The sequence below is a fragment of the Erythranthe guttata genome, chromosome 5, assembly GCF_056151865.1.
Source record: "Erythranthe guttata isolate IM_541 chromosome 5, IM_541, whole genome shotgun sequence".
Classification (NCBI taxonomy): Eukaryota; Viridiplantae; Streptophyta; class Magnoliopsida; order Lamiales; family Phrymaceae; genus Erythranthe; species Erythranthe guttata.
This window is the reverse complement of record NC_142537.1, coordinates 4,395,001-4,411,292: the sequence shown is the minus strand read 5'-3', so window position 1 is coordinate 4,411,292 and position 16,292 is coordinate 4,395,001. Positions and strand designations below refer to the sequence as shown.

Here is a 16,292-nt window from a genome sequence, read left to right as displayed (position 1 = left end):
GACACCTTGCGAAGGATTGCCGCCACCGCAAAGAAAACAATAAAAATGAAGCAAATGTCACCGTGGACTTAGCTACTTCTGAGAACGACAACATGCACCTTTCGGCAGTTGTAACAAAGGCCTACCTAATGAGCGATACTCGAGGATGGTGGGTAGACACCGGGGCTACACGTCACATTTGCTATGACAAGAGCATGTTCTCCTCCTATAAAAAGTTGGAACAAGAACAAAAGCTCTTCATGGGAAATGATGCTTATTCGGTGGTTGAAGGACAAGGACAAGTGATCCTAAAATTCACTTCCGGAAAGGAAGTTACCTTGAACGATGTGCTACATATTCCGGATATTAGGAACAACTTAATCAGTGGTTCTATCCTAACCAAGAAAGGTTTCAAGTTGGCTTTTGAGTCAGAAAAATTTGTGCTAACCAAATGAGGGTTCTACGTGGGAAAATGGTACCTATGTGATGGTCTCTTTAAGGCGAACGTAGCCGTTATCGGCAAGAAATAAGCTACTTAATTTATATTAATAATTGTTAGTTTATATGGTTTATTTGCATTTTGTGATATAAGCTGTAAGAACTTATTATGTTGGAAAATGTCGTGTGTATTACAAATGTTTTAAAAAAGTTTTAAATCAGTATATTGCATTTGTTTAATTTGGTGTTTATTATACAAGTCTGTATAAAATTGTTTACATGTATATTTTTGTTAATCAATTTTCACATTTACATAAATGATAATTTGCTCTTGGAAAATGTGATCAAGAAAATATTTTTGAGTATCAAAATTTTCATAGCTTTAACAGTACAAAGTTTTACAAGATGAGAATTTCGTCTTAATTGTCGTTCAAATAATTTTGTGCACAAATTATTTAAAAACTCATGTGATCACTATGCCTTTCAACTTTCCGGTTTATTTGTGAAATATAGAAAGTTGGTTGTATTATTGTGTTGCAAATATTTGTTTAAATAAAATTGGGTTTTATTTGGAAAAATATAAATATGAAACTTGCATTGAGGCAAAGTTTGCGAAACAATTGAATTAAGAAGAGCTTAAAATATCTAGAGCCAATTCACATCGACTTATGCGATTTTGAGTCAATAATAACTATAAATGGGAAAAATATTTCATCTATGATTATATGAATCCGAATGTATCCGAGAAACTGTGGGGAAGCTCTCTTTATGTCAAAAATAATATCATTCCTTATGAGTGAGGAAAACTTCAAGATTGATTATAAATATTTGAAAATGTGGGGGCGTTCGACCACGAGTTAATATATTTTGAAGGAAATTGCGAGCCAGTGTAATTGGATATTCATATTAGAAATAATCAATTAACAATTGCTCTCATACTTTTTAATAAGGTAAGTCTTGACATATTCGTCGTAGACACAATACCGTGAGACATTTAATCTCTAATGGAATAATTTCCATTGATTTTGTGAAATCCAAAGATAACCTAGCGGATCCATTTAATAAAGGTTTATTTAGCGAGAGAGTTATGTGCGTCGAGGGGAATAAGTTTAAAGCCTAAATAACTAAGTTACCTTATACGGAAACCTAACTTGGCGACTGGAGATCCCACGGACCAAGTTCAATAGGACAACCAGTTCTGTGTAACTTAAATGAATGGAGCACTTAGGAGTTTAACTTCATCTTATTCCTATGATGCAATAAGTGCAACCTACGATGTTCAAAAAGGTTAAGCTATTGCTTTTAATGACGTCTATATCTTGTAGATTACAAGTGGGGTATAGTAGGATACTCTTTATAGATGCGGTCACCTATGTTAGTGTGAGCTGGATCGGCTCGTTGTGAATTTTTAAAGACTGGAATTCTCTAAAGCACTCGCAGAACCCGAGGATGTTCAGGGCCAAAACGAACACAACCGAGAACTTGAACAAATTCGTTTAGTATGGTGTTAAGTTTATTGTCTTGGTTTACACAAACAGCCGACGGTTCAAGATGAAATAATTCACCGATTGGCTAAGTAAATCCGATAGCTTTATCTAGGGAAGGTTCAAGATGAAACATTTCACCTATCCCGATGTTGTACTATTCACTAAGGAATTTTGACAAATAGATCTTATGCGATAAGATTGGAAGAACAATTTTATTCATGTGGGGGATTGTTGGAATTTTCATGATTTCCAATAATTAATATTGAGTAATATTAATTAAATTATGAAAAGATTAATTTCATTTATTTACTTGATCATAATCATGAAGTAAAACGAATGAAAATTGTCTTGATTAAATGGTTAAAGTTCAAAAGATGTGTGCTCGATGTGATCGAGTGATAGGACTAGTTTGGGTTTAGGTGTCCACAAATATTACTTTTGGAGACATTTAGTAATTAGTCAAATTAGTTGACCCAAAATTTAAATAATAAAATATTTGGCCCAAACCAAATATTTAATTAATTGGCCAATGACCAATTAATTTTCCTACGTTTTTTGAACTCGGTAAAAAGAACAGACACATCTCTCTGCTTCTTCTTCCAACCATTGCATCCCTCTGTGAATGGATCTCTACAACCTATAAATAAAGGCAGAATCTGGCCAATTCTGTACTGAATTTAATCGCAATTAAGAGATAGTTCTTCATATTTTTATTTTCCTTCGTCAAAGTTCCGTTCGTTGTTCAAGTTCGCCGTGGGTCGAATATTCGTGCAAATATTTGACAACCGATCGTTGTACCTTGGGAGACTACCGGGAAGAGACTATGCACCGTTGACAGCCCGAAAATATTGTCTTAAGGGAATTGCTTTGGCAAGCCTCGATCGTTCTTTGTGTTTTTCACAATTCCTCTTTTCGACAAACAAGTAAGTGTTTTTCGTTTACGCAGATTGTTTATAATTATACCAACATTAAATTCATATGTAAATCATACAACACGTCAAAGAATAATTATGTCACAATTACGAGGGTGTTTGACTAAGCTTATAAGATGTTAAAAAAATAGCTTATAAGATATTTAAGAACGTATAAGCTATTCCAAAGTGATTGGTAAACTTTTGAAAGAAAATCTTAAAGATTTAACAAATAAGCTGTTGCAGAACAAATAAACTCGGATAAGAATGTAACGTGTGTTGGGTTTATTATACGCCGCACCAGGAAGAAGACTATAGCGTAGATTAAATTACTCGAGAAAAAAATGTAGATAGTTAATTTTAAGAACATCACCACGTCGCCCTTTAAATTTATTTGATATTTAATATTTTATTTTGATTTATCTAAATATATTTGCTAAAATCATATGTATCAAATGGTAGTTAATTACATTGGTTTATATATTTGATTGGCACATGTCATTTTTTAAAGGGATAATTAGTGAAAAACCCCGAGTTCATTTAATTATATTAAGGTGAATATAACCTCATTTTCATTATTAGTGAAAACCCCCAATCTTATATTAAATATATTTTTCTAATTAATATTGTTTTTGACATGACTAATATACCTAATTTGCCCTATTGTATCTAAAATAATCAAACATATTTCACGTTCTCCCTATTTGTCTTATTCTCCTCTCTTTTCTCTCTATATACCGCCGCCTCCAACCCTCTTTCATCTCTGCGCCGCCACCGCCTCCAACCCTCTTCCATCTCTGCGCCGCCATCGTTACTCTCTTCTCCCAACGGCATTCCTCCTTCCACCGATACGAAAAGAAGACGGTCTTCACCCCTGGAATTCTCTCGTCAAGGACGACGTTAGGGTTTTCGCTAGGGAGAATGACGAGACTATGCAACGGCGTTAGGGTTGATATTGCGTTGGAGATTTCAATAGAGACCACTGTAGACGCATAAAATTAATTAATTGGTTAATTAAAATAGCCAATTAAATTGTGTCTAAATTAAATTATACCTTGTCTTGCAAGATAAGTCATGGAGATAATTATCAATTAATTATTGGCCAATAGGATTATTTCTTCTCTTCCAAGTTATAAGCTAAGAGATAAATATCAATTTAAAGATAGCCAATCAAATCGCGCCACGTCATCAAGAAGACTTCATGTAGGACTCTTATTCTACCACTATAAATAGGGACCCTCCCTGCATAATTCAAAACACAACTCAAGAAGAAGAAAAATCGTGGGAGAAAATTCTCTCTACCATATTCAAATTGTTTTTCATCAAATTCAAGGCGTTCTTCATCAAATCGAGGGCGTTCTTCAACAAATCAAGATCGAAGGAAGATTGAAGGGTCAAATCCATCAAGAACTCTAAGATCTTCAAGTCAAAACCCGTCAAAGTTATGCGTTCGATCCGAGATTCAAGTCGCAAGACCCTCGGAAGACGTTATTCAAACTCAAATCAAATCCGGAGAAGATCAAGTCAACGACCCGACTCCGAAATTCAAAGTCAAACACATATTGTTCTTGAGAGAAGAATCAGAGGATTAAATTAGAGTTTGTAACCCGCTATATTTATTTTTAATTCAATAAAATTATCTATGTGCAAGTTTTTCTTGTTTGTTTAAACCGCAGATAAGAATTTGTTGTTACAACCACCGCCAACATTGTTTCATTGTTGTTGTAGTTCTTCTCTGATTTTGCTTTTGGAACCCAATTCTCGAATCTTAATTTTCTTAATTGGAGTTTTTGGTTGAATTTTTATATTGAAGACTAATTTTGTGATCAATCAATAGTATAATGGATGTTTGTTTTTGTTGAAATTGTGTGGTGTTATTTACAGATTTATAGATATTTTCGTACATAAATATAGTTGTTTTCGTAGAACAATATAGTTGTTTTTATTACTTTTTAGTTGATTTTAATAGTTGATTTAACAAATAGTTGATTATGATAAATGAGAGTTGTTGGAGATATATAGTTGTTTTAATCATAATTGTTTTAATAACAGTTGTTTTAATAATAGTTGTTTTATTGAAATATAGTTGTTTTAACTGAAAATAAAAAAATATAGAATTTTTTTTAAATATAATAAAAGTTAATTTTTTTTAAATATTATTTTTTAAATAAGAAATAAATAAAAAAATTAAAATTAAAATTAAAATACAAAAAATAAAAATAAAATAAAAAGTGCATCAAAGTAGTGTATAATAGGTAATGAATAGAGGAAGGGTAAATTTGAGAATAAAACAATAATGGGTCTCTCACTAATAAAAGAAAAAGAGCTGGATCCATCCTCGTTAAAATAATGCTAGAGGGGATTTTCACTAATAATCCCTTTTTCAAATGGATACTGAGATGGTTAAATTCATAATTCGCTTTTAATTTTTTTTTCTTCTACATGATGTATTTTTACATCATTAAAAGTAAAATATCAAAATACAACTCTAGCTAATATGATAATTTCATGGGGTCTTAAGATATAAGTCCCTGGTGACAAACCTTATTAGAACTAAATGACATGCCTAATTAAAATTTGATTCACATCCTTTATCAAAATTCATTCCAAAAATGCCCCTCCACTCACAAATTCAAAAATTAAATCAGATTATAAATATTCTATGATGTACTATGCTATTATTTAACATTTTTAATTTGCATCTAGCATTTTCGTTATTTTATTTTTTTACGTAGAATACGTCTATCTTTTTGTTTTTGTTTTCTCATTAAGAATCTATTTTTCTTCTACATAATATTCAAAGTTATGATTTTTTATTTTTTTTCTACATAGTATTCAAAATTATGATTTTTTTAAAAAAATTCCGGCCGTAATCATTCGTAGTCATTCGCAGACACCCATAGAAATCGTAGTAATCCGTAGTCACCCATACACATCTTGAAACCCTAAATCCTCCTTTGAAACCCTAAATCCTCATTTGAACCCTAGCCGCCAGCCGCCAGACACTCATAGACATCTATAGACATCAAAATCGAAAAAAATTAGATTCGCCCCACCAAACCCTAGATCCGCCCCCACCAACCCTAGATCTGCCCCAACACCGCCGCCGCCGCACAGCCTTTCCAAAACCTCCACCGCACAGCCTTTCCAAACCTCCGTCGCACAGCCCCTAATTCGCCGCCTCCACCATGACCCCACCCACCGCCGCACAACCCATGCCGTCGCGCCTCCACCACCGTTGCTGCTGGTTCCTATCTTGCCACCGCCGGCGACGGCCTTCGATTCGTGCTTCTACATGAGAAAAAGAGAGATATAGAGAGAGATGAGAGAAAGGGAGATGAGAGAGAGGAGGAGAACGTGAGAGAAGATGGAGAGGGAGAGAGAGAACGTAAGAGATGTGGATGGAGAGAGAACGTGACGGAAAAAAAATAAAAAGAAGAAAAATAAATGTGAATTGAAACGTGAATGTATAAGTTATAGGATTTAGGTTATAAGGGCAAGATAGGGAAAATAAAAAAATTAGGGACGTGACTCGTATATTATTTCAAACTAAAGATTTAATTAAAAGATTTGATTTGAACTTGTCATTTAGTTCAAATTAAGTTTCGTCTGAGGGACTTCTGGCATATTACCCCTAACTTCATTGGGCTAAATATTTCTACTTTTGAGTATGAAAAGAATAAAATATTTTGATACACCATTTGATAACTTCATGGAATTGCTCTTGCCTCTTTTATATATATGGTTAATTTCAATTTTCTTCACGTACTTTGACTCGATATCATTTTACCCCCTTCTACTTTCGATTGCATCGATTTGCCCCATGTATTTGAAAAATTATCTCAATGTGGCCCTCGCTGTTAGTTTTCATACTTTTGACCTTAACACCATTTAATTTAAGTCTGAAAAGTACAAAACAACCACTCCTCCCAATTTAAATAATTATTAAAAAAATAAAATAAACATTAAAAATAAAATAAAAAATACGGCTGCCGTCGTGGGCTATACTTTCTCGTTGTCTTGAACTTTTTATTATTATTTTATTATTTTTTATTATTTATTTATTTAAACTGAGAGGGTCGCGTTTTTGTAATTTCAGGGTTTAGACCGAACGGTGTTAAGGCCAAATGTCTGACAACTAACAACAAGGATCACATTGATACAAATTTACAAGTGCAGATGGGCAAATCGATGCAATCGCAAGTAGAAAGGGGTAAAGTGATATCGAGCCAAAGTACAAGGGGGGAAAGTGGAATTTACCTTTATTTATATGCCTAACATACTTGATGATGCTATAATTAGATCACCTTAAATAGTTGAAGTAAGATGAGCTGAAAGAGAAAAGTAGTTCACTGCCTCACGAGCTTGGTGACCTTGAGATACCTGCGATCAGAGAACACATAAACTAAGCCGGGGGTGATCCGGCGAAAACCCCTCTGACGCTCAAGTCAGACGTTTGGATTACAAAAGTCGTAGAGAGAATACGAGCATTTGTATTGTTCGAATATTGAACGTACCTTAACAGATGAATTGTAATATTTATTTAAACTGAGTTAGTTAGGCTGAAGTTACTCAATTGTAATTGTTGGACCCAAACCTTATTTAAAGGTGATTGTGTCTAGGTTGTAGTGGTCTTCAATATTGGACTCGTGGCCCACTAAGTTAAGAAATCGTAGGTCCATTGGACCCGACCCAATTAGACATATTATTCCAACTCTCGAGTCGATGTGGGAACCAAGTCGAAAAGGACACCGGATCGTGTTGAGAGTAGATCGGTGTTATAGTATCCCGTTAGTCGTTGTCATGGAATAATAATATTATTTCTCCTTTTTTATTTTTGTTTTTTTAGGCAGGCACACATAATGAGGAGCGCGAACGAACTGAAGCACGAACGCCCCGAGGTAGGAGCGCAGGCACACATAATGAGGAGCGCGAACGAACTGAAGCGCGGACGCCCCGAGGTAGGAGCGCAGCCGTGCATCGTGTGTGGACTGACATGCCTTGCCTTGTGCTTTAACTTATGTTTTTGTAATGTTTAAATTTTACTATATTTTCATGTATTATGGTTGTTAAATGTACGATTTACGATTCAAATCGTACGATTATATTCGATCTGAATCCTTCTTGATTCAAATCGTTACATAAATCGTCGACTTTGAAAAATCGTACAATTTAAGATTTCATTTGCTGAAAAAAAATATATTTTAAAAATAAAACTAAAATTATGTTAGGTTTTAACTACAAGCACGCACTAGTTAAATACGATAATTCCTCGTAGTACCATGACACAATTACAATTTATCATGATTATTTTTCAATCTTTTATTTAATTTACTCAGATATATATTTCAATTGTCATCAGTTGATTCTTTCACATGAGTTATTATTAGATTTTAAATTTTTATTTTCATAATCATTATATCTAATTATAATAATATGTATATTGATGAATATTACAAAATAAATCATGATAAATTACTCTTTTTAATACTGAACTTTTTACTAGAATTGTGTTAAAATTTTTGATCCATTTACTATTAAAATTTTATTTTAGCATGTTAACCATATAACTTTTGTAATTTGCCTGTAGATTTTTCTATGCAATATATAGGGGTGAAAGTCGGATGGATCGGATCGGAATTAACCTTTTCGGAAAATTTCCAAAAAATTTCGGAAGTACAAAATCAATTCCAATTCCAATTCCAAAATTTTCGGAATCTAAAAATTCATTCCAATTCCAAAAGGCCCGGAAATTTCGGAATTTCGGAAAAAATTCGGAAATCACATAAGCTTTAAAATTTCAAAACTTTGCCGAAATTTTCTAAAATGTTCATAATTTTTTGAAAATAAGAGCATCCACGTCGATAAAAGTAAAACTAATAACTACTAAATTTCTGTTCAAAAAAATAAATAAAAATAAACACAACATAATATCCAATAAAACTTCTAACAAAAATTCATTATGTCAAAATCCTAAAACAAAACTTATAGGTGTATTTTTCGGAAAATAAGTATTATGTAATATATACTATTTATAGGTGTATTTTTCGGAAAAAGTTCGGAATTTTTCGGAATTAATTTCGGAATTAAATCGGATCGGAAATCGGAAATTCCAAATTTATTTTATATAATTCCAATTCCAATCCAAAAAAATCGGAAAATTTCGGAAATCGGAATTTCGGAAGTCGGAATGAAAAAAGTTGTTCCAAAATCGGAACTTTTCGGATCGGAACTGGCGGAAATTGGAAAATTCGTTCCAACTTGCACCCCTAGCAATATATATTTTTGGGGATTATTAGCAAGACCCCCCCTCATCTAGGAAATGTAGTTAAGAAAACCCCCACTCTAAAAAATAATTAGAGAAAACCCCCTTAGTTAGTATTCCACCAAATATTATTTTTATAATTCCAAATCTACCCTTATTTGTCAATGTATTATTTTGAAACCCTAATTTCTCTCATATTTTTTTTTCAGCATCTCTGCCCCTTACCACCACCATTATCTCTCTCCGCCGTCCACCATCTCTGCCCATCACCACCACCACTACCTCTCCCCCGCCGTCCACTGCTACCGCCGCCAGATTGATGAAAGCTGCCTCCGTTGACCAACGCCGCCTGCCCAAGGATTTCGACTCCGTCAAGGCCTCTCTGACTACTGTTCGGACAAGAAGAGAGGAAGAAAGTCGGCAGGACCTCGGGGCCCGGATGCGCCGCCGACAATGAACCTTGTGGAGGCGGAGAGGCAGAGGAGGGAGAAGCTGAACCACCGATTCTACGCACTCAAATCTGTGGTACCCAACGTTTCTCGGATGGACAAGGCTTCACTTCTATCTTGCGTCAACAATATAATGATTCAGGATGTTGTCGTTACTCAAAACTGATGTTGCTTCATTGGTGGAGCTGAACATGCTCAAAACCTGAGGGGTTCGGCCATGGCAGGAGCTCTGGGTGGTGTGGTGACGATGGGGAGGCTGTTTTTGGGTTTTTTTGTGGATAGGACGGAGGACGGCGCGTGTAGAGAATTTCGCGCGGGCTGAAAACTTAATCGACTATGTACATGTTCATAGTCGATTAAGCTAATCGACTATGTTCTGGTATTCGATTAAGGTTGATCGACTCCAGTTTTTTATTTTTTTTGGATTTCTTGTTTATTGATTTCAATTGTATAAATCATTTATAACGTTTGTATATTTTTTTTGTTTTTTGTAAAATATAGTTGATTTTGCATTTTTTCGCAGTTGTAATTTTTTATGTTTAATAGCAGATTCTTAATCGACTATACTTCATCATAGTCGATTAATATACCTGATATAGAAAAAAAAATTAAAAAAAAAATTAAAAAATTAAAGATTTTCCTTAATCGACTATGAAGCATAGTCGATTTAAGACTAATCGACTATGCTTCATAGTCGATTAAAAAAACGGAAAAAAAAAAAAAAAATCGCGGAGCGCTGACCCAGTGATGAGGTGGCGGGCGGGGGTAAAGCTGGAAAACATAATGGCTGAAAATGGATGTGGACTTTTCTCAAATGGACTAAAATATTTTGGGCCTCCCTCAATTAAAAAAAGTAGTGATGGGGTTTTCTCAAAGAGCCCCATATTTTTGTTATGAATACTATCCAATGTCTCATAAACATGCGTATATCGTTAATATTTCAAAGTCTATTGACGTCTGGTACTCCGTAGTTTACAAAATATTGTTCTATTGTAATTTGTAATTGTATTTGAATATCAGTTTACATTGTATTTGAATTTCAGTTTAAATTTGTTGTTATTCTTGTATGTATTTGAGTGTTAAAAATGAAGTAATTTAAAGCAAATTCAGTGAATTCTTATATTTCTTTACGAAATACAAGCTTGTGTTTCGTAGGAAACTACACGAAGTACAATAAAAACATAAAATGCATTGTTTCGTGCTTCGTAGCCTAATCTCTAAAAAAATTATTTCATGCTTCTTTCCACGAAATATTTCCATCCACTTCGTATTAGGGAACACGAAATGCTTATTTACTAACTATAGTTCGAAAAGAGCTGAATAGAATTGTGAGTTTTTTCTTTGAAAGTTGAAAAAAAAAAAAAAAAAAAAAAAAGAAAAGAAAAAGAAAAAGAAAAAGTAAAAAAAGGAAACCGCAAAGCAGTAAAAAGCGGACTATAAAAACTAAAAAGCACAAAAGGAAAGGGCAGAATAAAAACATGGGTAAATTACAAACACCTCTGACATATGGTTAATTTACAAAAAAACCCCTCTTGTTTGGATAATTACATCTACCCATCAATTATGATTTTTTCTTACACATCCACCCTTGGTGTCAAATTCAACATAATCATCTAGATTTCGTGGAATGTGCTCTAGTTTGTACTCGTTTTGTGTGAAAATACAGTTTCTGATGCATCACAATCTGATATATACAAACCAAAAAGCACATATTATAATCATCTTGCTTCAAAATGTAGAGTTCAAATTGGATAAAACGGGTACAAAAGTGATAATATTCCATATAATCTCGAAGATTCCACTAAATTTGAGGAGTTGAGGGGTGGTTGTAATTATCCAAACAAGAGGGGGGTTTTCGTAATTTGACCATACCTCAGGGGTTGGTTGTAATTTACCCTAAAAATATTAATCACAAAATTGAAAATTCTAATTTACGTATGCTTTAATTTCGTAACCACCCCCAAATCTCTTTCTTCTATTCCTCCGCAATCTCGCCGCCGTATTCACCGCCGCAGCCGTATTCTCACCTGCGCAGCCCGCGATTACCCGATACGTTTCCACCGCCGTCCGTCCCCCTTATCCACCACCCAAACCCCGTCGCAACTCCTCGTCTTCCATCAACGCCGCCATCGCCTCCGTCGCTGTCTCCGCCGGCGTTAAATCCAAAATCTTCCTCCGTAATCTCATCAAGTCCTTCAATTCCCACTCAAAAACAGGTCTCCCTCTCTTTTTCTCTCGAAATTATTTACGATTTTCGAGAGTTAATGCATATTATTTTGGTTGCTCTCTGTCACGAAATTCTTCCTTTCCTTTTTGTGTGCGCAGGCTACGTTTTTCTGATAACAATTTTTGTTGAAGCTCAATGGTTTTCTGATAAGAATTGACTAGTCCAACTTTTAAAATTAAATACATTGAAGGGTAATTAAGTAATTGCCCAGAAAAAAACTAACGGTGTTAATTTTCTAACGTTTGACTAAGAAATGGAGGGGCCATTTTGTTACGGTTTGTAATTCAGAGAGGTGTTTGCGACAGACCCTATAGTTCATGCAAACTGTAGCTTCCCTTACTATTTATGCTAAAACTTCATTCGGATATTGACTTTGAAGTTTGAGAAAAATATAAATATATTTTTTTTTTCAAATAAAATTATATTTCTTAATTCTATTAATATTTAAATATGCAAAAAGAGTAAAAGTTTTGACAAACCTAATTCACCACCTCTTAGGTATCTTTAGCACTCAAAATCTTAATCAAACAATTTATTAAGGTTGACATAGAACTTAGAAGTTACAACCACATTAATTAAATTTCATTGCTAATAAGAGGGTGTTTGGCTAAGTTTATAAAATGTTAAAAGGAGCTTATAAGACGTTTTAGAGCTTATAAGCTCTTCCAAAGTGTTTGGTAATTTTTTTTAAAAAGATCTTAATTTTTTTTAAAATAAGCTGTTGGAGACCAAATAAGATCTTTTTAAATAAATACCTCTACCCCACCTTTTTATTTAAGATCTTATAATGAGTGAAAATAGGAAATAAGCTCATTATCCAAACACTTTAAAAATTAATCCTAAAAATAAGATGTAACAGCTTATCAGCTCTAAAAACATCTTATCAGACGTAAGAGCTTATCAGCTGTTTTAAATAAGCTTAGCCAAACACCCTTTAAGTCCCCCTCCATTTATCGCCTCTTCTTCCTCCATGTTATCATACTGAGTTTTGACCTTATTCCCCGGCAACAAAACCACCAAAAACCGCAATCGGGGCCCCGAACATAATTCATAAAACCGAATGAATCAAATGGGTAAAAATCCAAAAAAATAATTAATAAATAGCAACTTTTTTGTTTTATTCCAAAAAGGGAAACAAAAGCATAGATACTCATTACAAATGTTATAAAATATAACTCAACTTACAATCACAATTGCGCATCTGGTGTAGTGGTATCATAGTACCCTCCCACGGTACTGACCAGGGTTCGATTCCCTGGATGCGCATTTTTTTCTACTCTTCTGTACTAGTTTTTGTTATTCTTTGCTGGAAAATATGACATTCTATATGGCCAACTTGTGTTTTTCATTTAAATTGCAATTTTTTTTATTTTTTTTTTAAATAGGAAAACACATCATAAAATTATTTCCTTTTACTAGTTTGTTCTATTTTGCTGGAAAATATGACATTCTATATGGGCAATTTTTTTTTTTTATCATTTAAATTGCAAGTTAATTCCTTAATGATTTATGAAAATATTGTTTGATTGAAGTTTTCCAATGTTCTAGCAACTCTTCCTTGGAAGTGAAGTTGAGCATAATTAGTGGAGTTTTCATTCAAGCTCGATAATCAAGTCGAGCCTCTAGCAAAGAACCACCAAGTCATTCATTTTCTTGCTACAATCGAAACTCAAAATTCTCTTCTTCGTTTTGACTTGTGACGTATTCTATAGTTTTATGAAGAGTGGCGTGAGCTAGCTCTTTAGAGAGCATTTTTCTTTTGTTGCGAGGTTTTTGAGCGCAGAAGAGTGAGTTTTTGTAAGCACTTGTTGGTGCAAATAATCGAGTATTCTTGTAAGGGAGTTTTTATATGCAATGCAAATTTCAACATTTGTTCAAATCATTTAAACCAAAACAATCGATTAGCAACGAACCAGAACAAAGCAACGATTAGCATCATGGATGACCAGGACAACGATTATGAGGTAAAATTTTGAGTTTTTTTGGCACCACCCTATGAAGGGTGGAGCAGGAGGCTCCATGCGGGCTTTAGTGCCCGAAGTTGTTCCGGCCAGTGAAGCCCGCGGAAACCTCTTAAAAAAGAAGAGTAATAAGTGCAAATTTGAGAAAAGTATAACAAATGGTTCATTGGAATTCTAAAGTAACTAAAATAATATGGGAAGAAATGCGTCCAAAATAAAATAAACGAGCTTCACGAGTCTAACTTGGGTCGCCATTGAAAAATATAATAACCATTAAAACTTAAGAGTCCCTTAATTTTTGTGACTGATTTATGTTAAATCGAAATATTCCATTCTCATATCACATGTTAGAGTTATGGCTGAAAATCAAACAAAACTACTTCGATACTCAATTATAGATCACAAGTTAGAATGTCGTCGAACTCAATTTATTACCACAATGAACCAAGGTAGAACATAAATTTTCGTTTGATAAGGTTCGAAGTTCAACTCGAGCTCAATTAAGAAAAAAGTTAATAAAATAAGTTGAAATAAAAAATTAAACTACTCAAGTTCGATTCATATTCAGCCTCGTTGTATTTAAACTCGTTCAAACTCAACTTAGTTACTCAACAAGTTTATGTGTTATTTATTCATTTATATTTTTTATCCATTTATATTTTTTTATGCCAATGTTTACAAATTAAAAAGAAAATGTTAAACAAACAATTTATTAAGGTTGACTTTAGAGAAGTTAGAACATAATTAACCACGTTAATTAACTAAACACCATAGCTAATAACTTCCCCATCTCTTGCCTCTTCTTCCTCCATATAATCACACAAAGTTTTCCCCTTAGTCTCCGGCAACAGAACCACCATAAACCCGCAAACCGCAATCGCCGCCCCGAACACGACGTAAGCCAGAGAGCCGCCATTCTTTCCGCCGGCAACCCCCACAACAATAGGTCCCACAAGCCCGCCTACCAGCGTCGACCCCCTCACCACCGACATGGCGGTGCTCCTCACGCGCGTCGGGAACAACTCGACCACGTAAATCAAGAGAACGTTGAACGCATTGCATACACTGAAAAACGACACAAGCTCCAGCGCCATCTCGACTCCCTTCAACCCGAACGCGAACACACTCGCCGAACCGCAAACCCCGCTCAATAGGCACAACCCTAGCAACGAACCCCGTCTCTTCAGTTTCCCTATCACGACAAACAACAACACTTCGGCCGATAACTCCGACGCGGCGTTTAACGCGACGCTCAAATACAAGTTACCGAACGACAAACTGCCGAGTCCCAACGGCATGCCGTAGTACGCCATGCCCACGCCAAACCCCACCATCACCGACGACGCTAAACGCCGTAGGGCCCACTTTTTCCCCAACAAGATCGAGTAAATGCGACGATCGTCGTCTATGTTTTCCCGTACACAGTTTTCGAAGAATCTTTCGGTTAAGTTTATATTTTTCTTCGACGACATGCTTCTAAGGGTTTCCGCGAATTCTTTTCTTCTGCCGTTGATGAAAAGCCACCTCGGAGATTCGTTCGCGGAGAAATACAGTACAAACGAGTATATAACGCATGGAGAACATGTCCATATATACATAAATCTCCACGAAGATCCTCGTATCAGAAAAGCTATCAGCGGTAGAGATAGAAACCCGAAACTACAAAACAAGAATCCGAAAACCCCAACTTTTTGGCGCCATTTTTTCCCAATGAGCTCGCTCGCATGGACGAGAGCGCAAATTCCAACACTGGATCGCCCGAATCCGCTGACGAATCTCAATCCAACGTACATCCATATGTTGGTCGAAGCCGCAGTCAGCAAACCTGAAACCGACATAATTAGGGTTGACAGGACCAACGTATTCTTTCGACCGAAAAACGAGTCAGCTAGAGTGGCCAGCACGAAACCGCCGACCAAGCAGCCCAAGAAGTAGGACGAAGACGGGAGGGCGGTGATTACGGGGCCCGCGCACTCGAGTGACCAATCGGAAACGATGGACGCGTGCGCCGGAGAATTCCACGACCACGATTCCTTCGGTAACCGGCATATGTTCACGGTGGAGTTGCATGTCGTCGTCGACGAGAAGTGGTCGTTGCATATCCATTCGGGTTTTGCGTCGGTGAAGACGGAGATGAATGTTTGTTGTGCGTCGAAGAACCATGCGAAAGATAAAAGGACGGATTGGATCAACTGCTTCAACCCGAAGTTGCCGATGAAGTGTTCAATTGTGTCGTCGAGGGAGCGAAGTTCCGACAGATCCGATGGTAGTGGTGCCGCCGGTGCAGCCGGCGAGGGTGGTGGGTTTGGATCATCTTTCATGTTTGATTAATTAACTTGTTTTTGTGGGGATTTAACTAGATCAAGAAATGAATATTATGAAGTTAAAAATATCTAGTGAGAGAAGTGATCATGAAGATCAACTAAATATAGGGGTTTGATACGGAAATCAGCTGGTTATTTACACAGCGTAGATTTATAGTTGATCTACACATAATCACACACATACATCGATGTGTAGACGTGCTTATTGGGTAATTATTTAATTAAATCTACGATTCAAATTCATCCGGTAT

The 16,292-nt window shown here is 35.4% G+C and overlaps 1 protein-coding gene, 1 non-coding gene and 1 pseudogene across 4 annotated transcripts in view; 2 read left to right on the top strand and 1 right to left on the bottom strand.

Annotated features, from left to right (window-relative positions):
* The first annotated feature begins 11,448 nt into the window (after window positions 1-11,448).
* Window positions 11,449-16,292, top strand: part of LOC105969374 (calcineurin B-like protein 9) — a 19,311-nt gene continuing 14,467 nt past the window's right edge. The window contains exon 1 of one of the 2 annotated variants that reach the window (XM_088818678.1): window positions 11,449-11,745. The gene's annotated coding sequence lies outside the window, so the exon portion shown is untranslated. The remainder of the gene's footprint in view (window positions 11,746-16,292) is intronic. The other variant, XM_088818677.1, reaches the window with a different exon arrangement.
* TRNAG-CCC (transfer RNA glycine (anticodon CCC)) lies at window positions 12,952-13,022 on the top strand. Its single transcript has one exon. It is a non-coding gene; the product is annotated as a tRNA-Gly (tRNA).
* LOC148770467 (organic cation/carnitine transporter 3 pseudogene) lies at window positions 14,412-16,214 on the bottom strand (annotated as a pseudogene). Its single transcript, XR_016031382.1, has one exon. The product of XR_016031382.1 is annotated as an organic cation/carnitine transporter 3 pseudogene (transcript).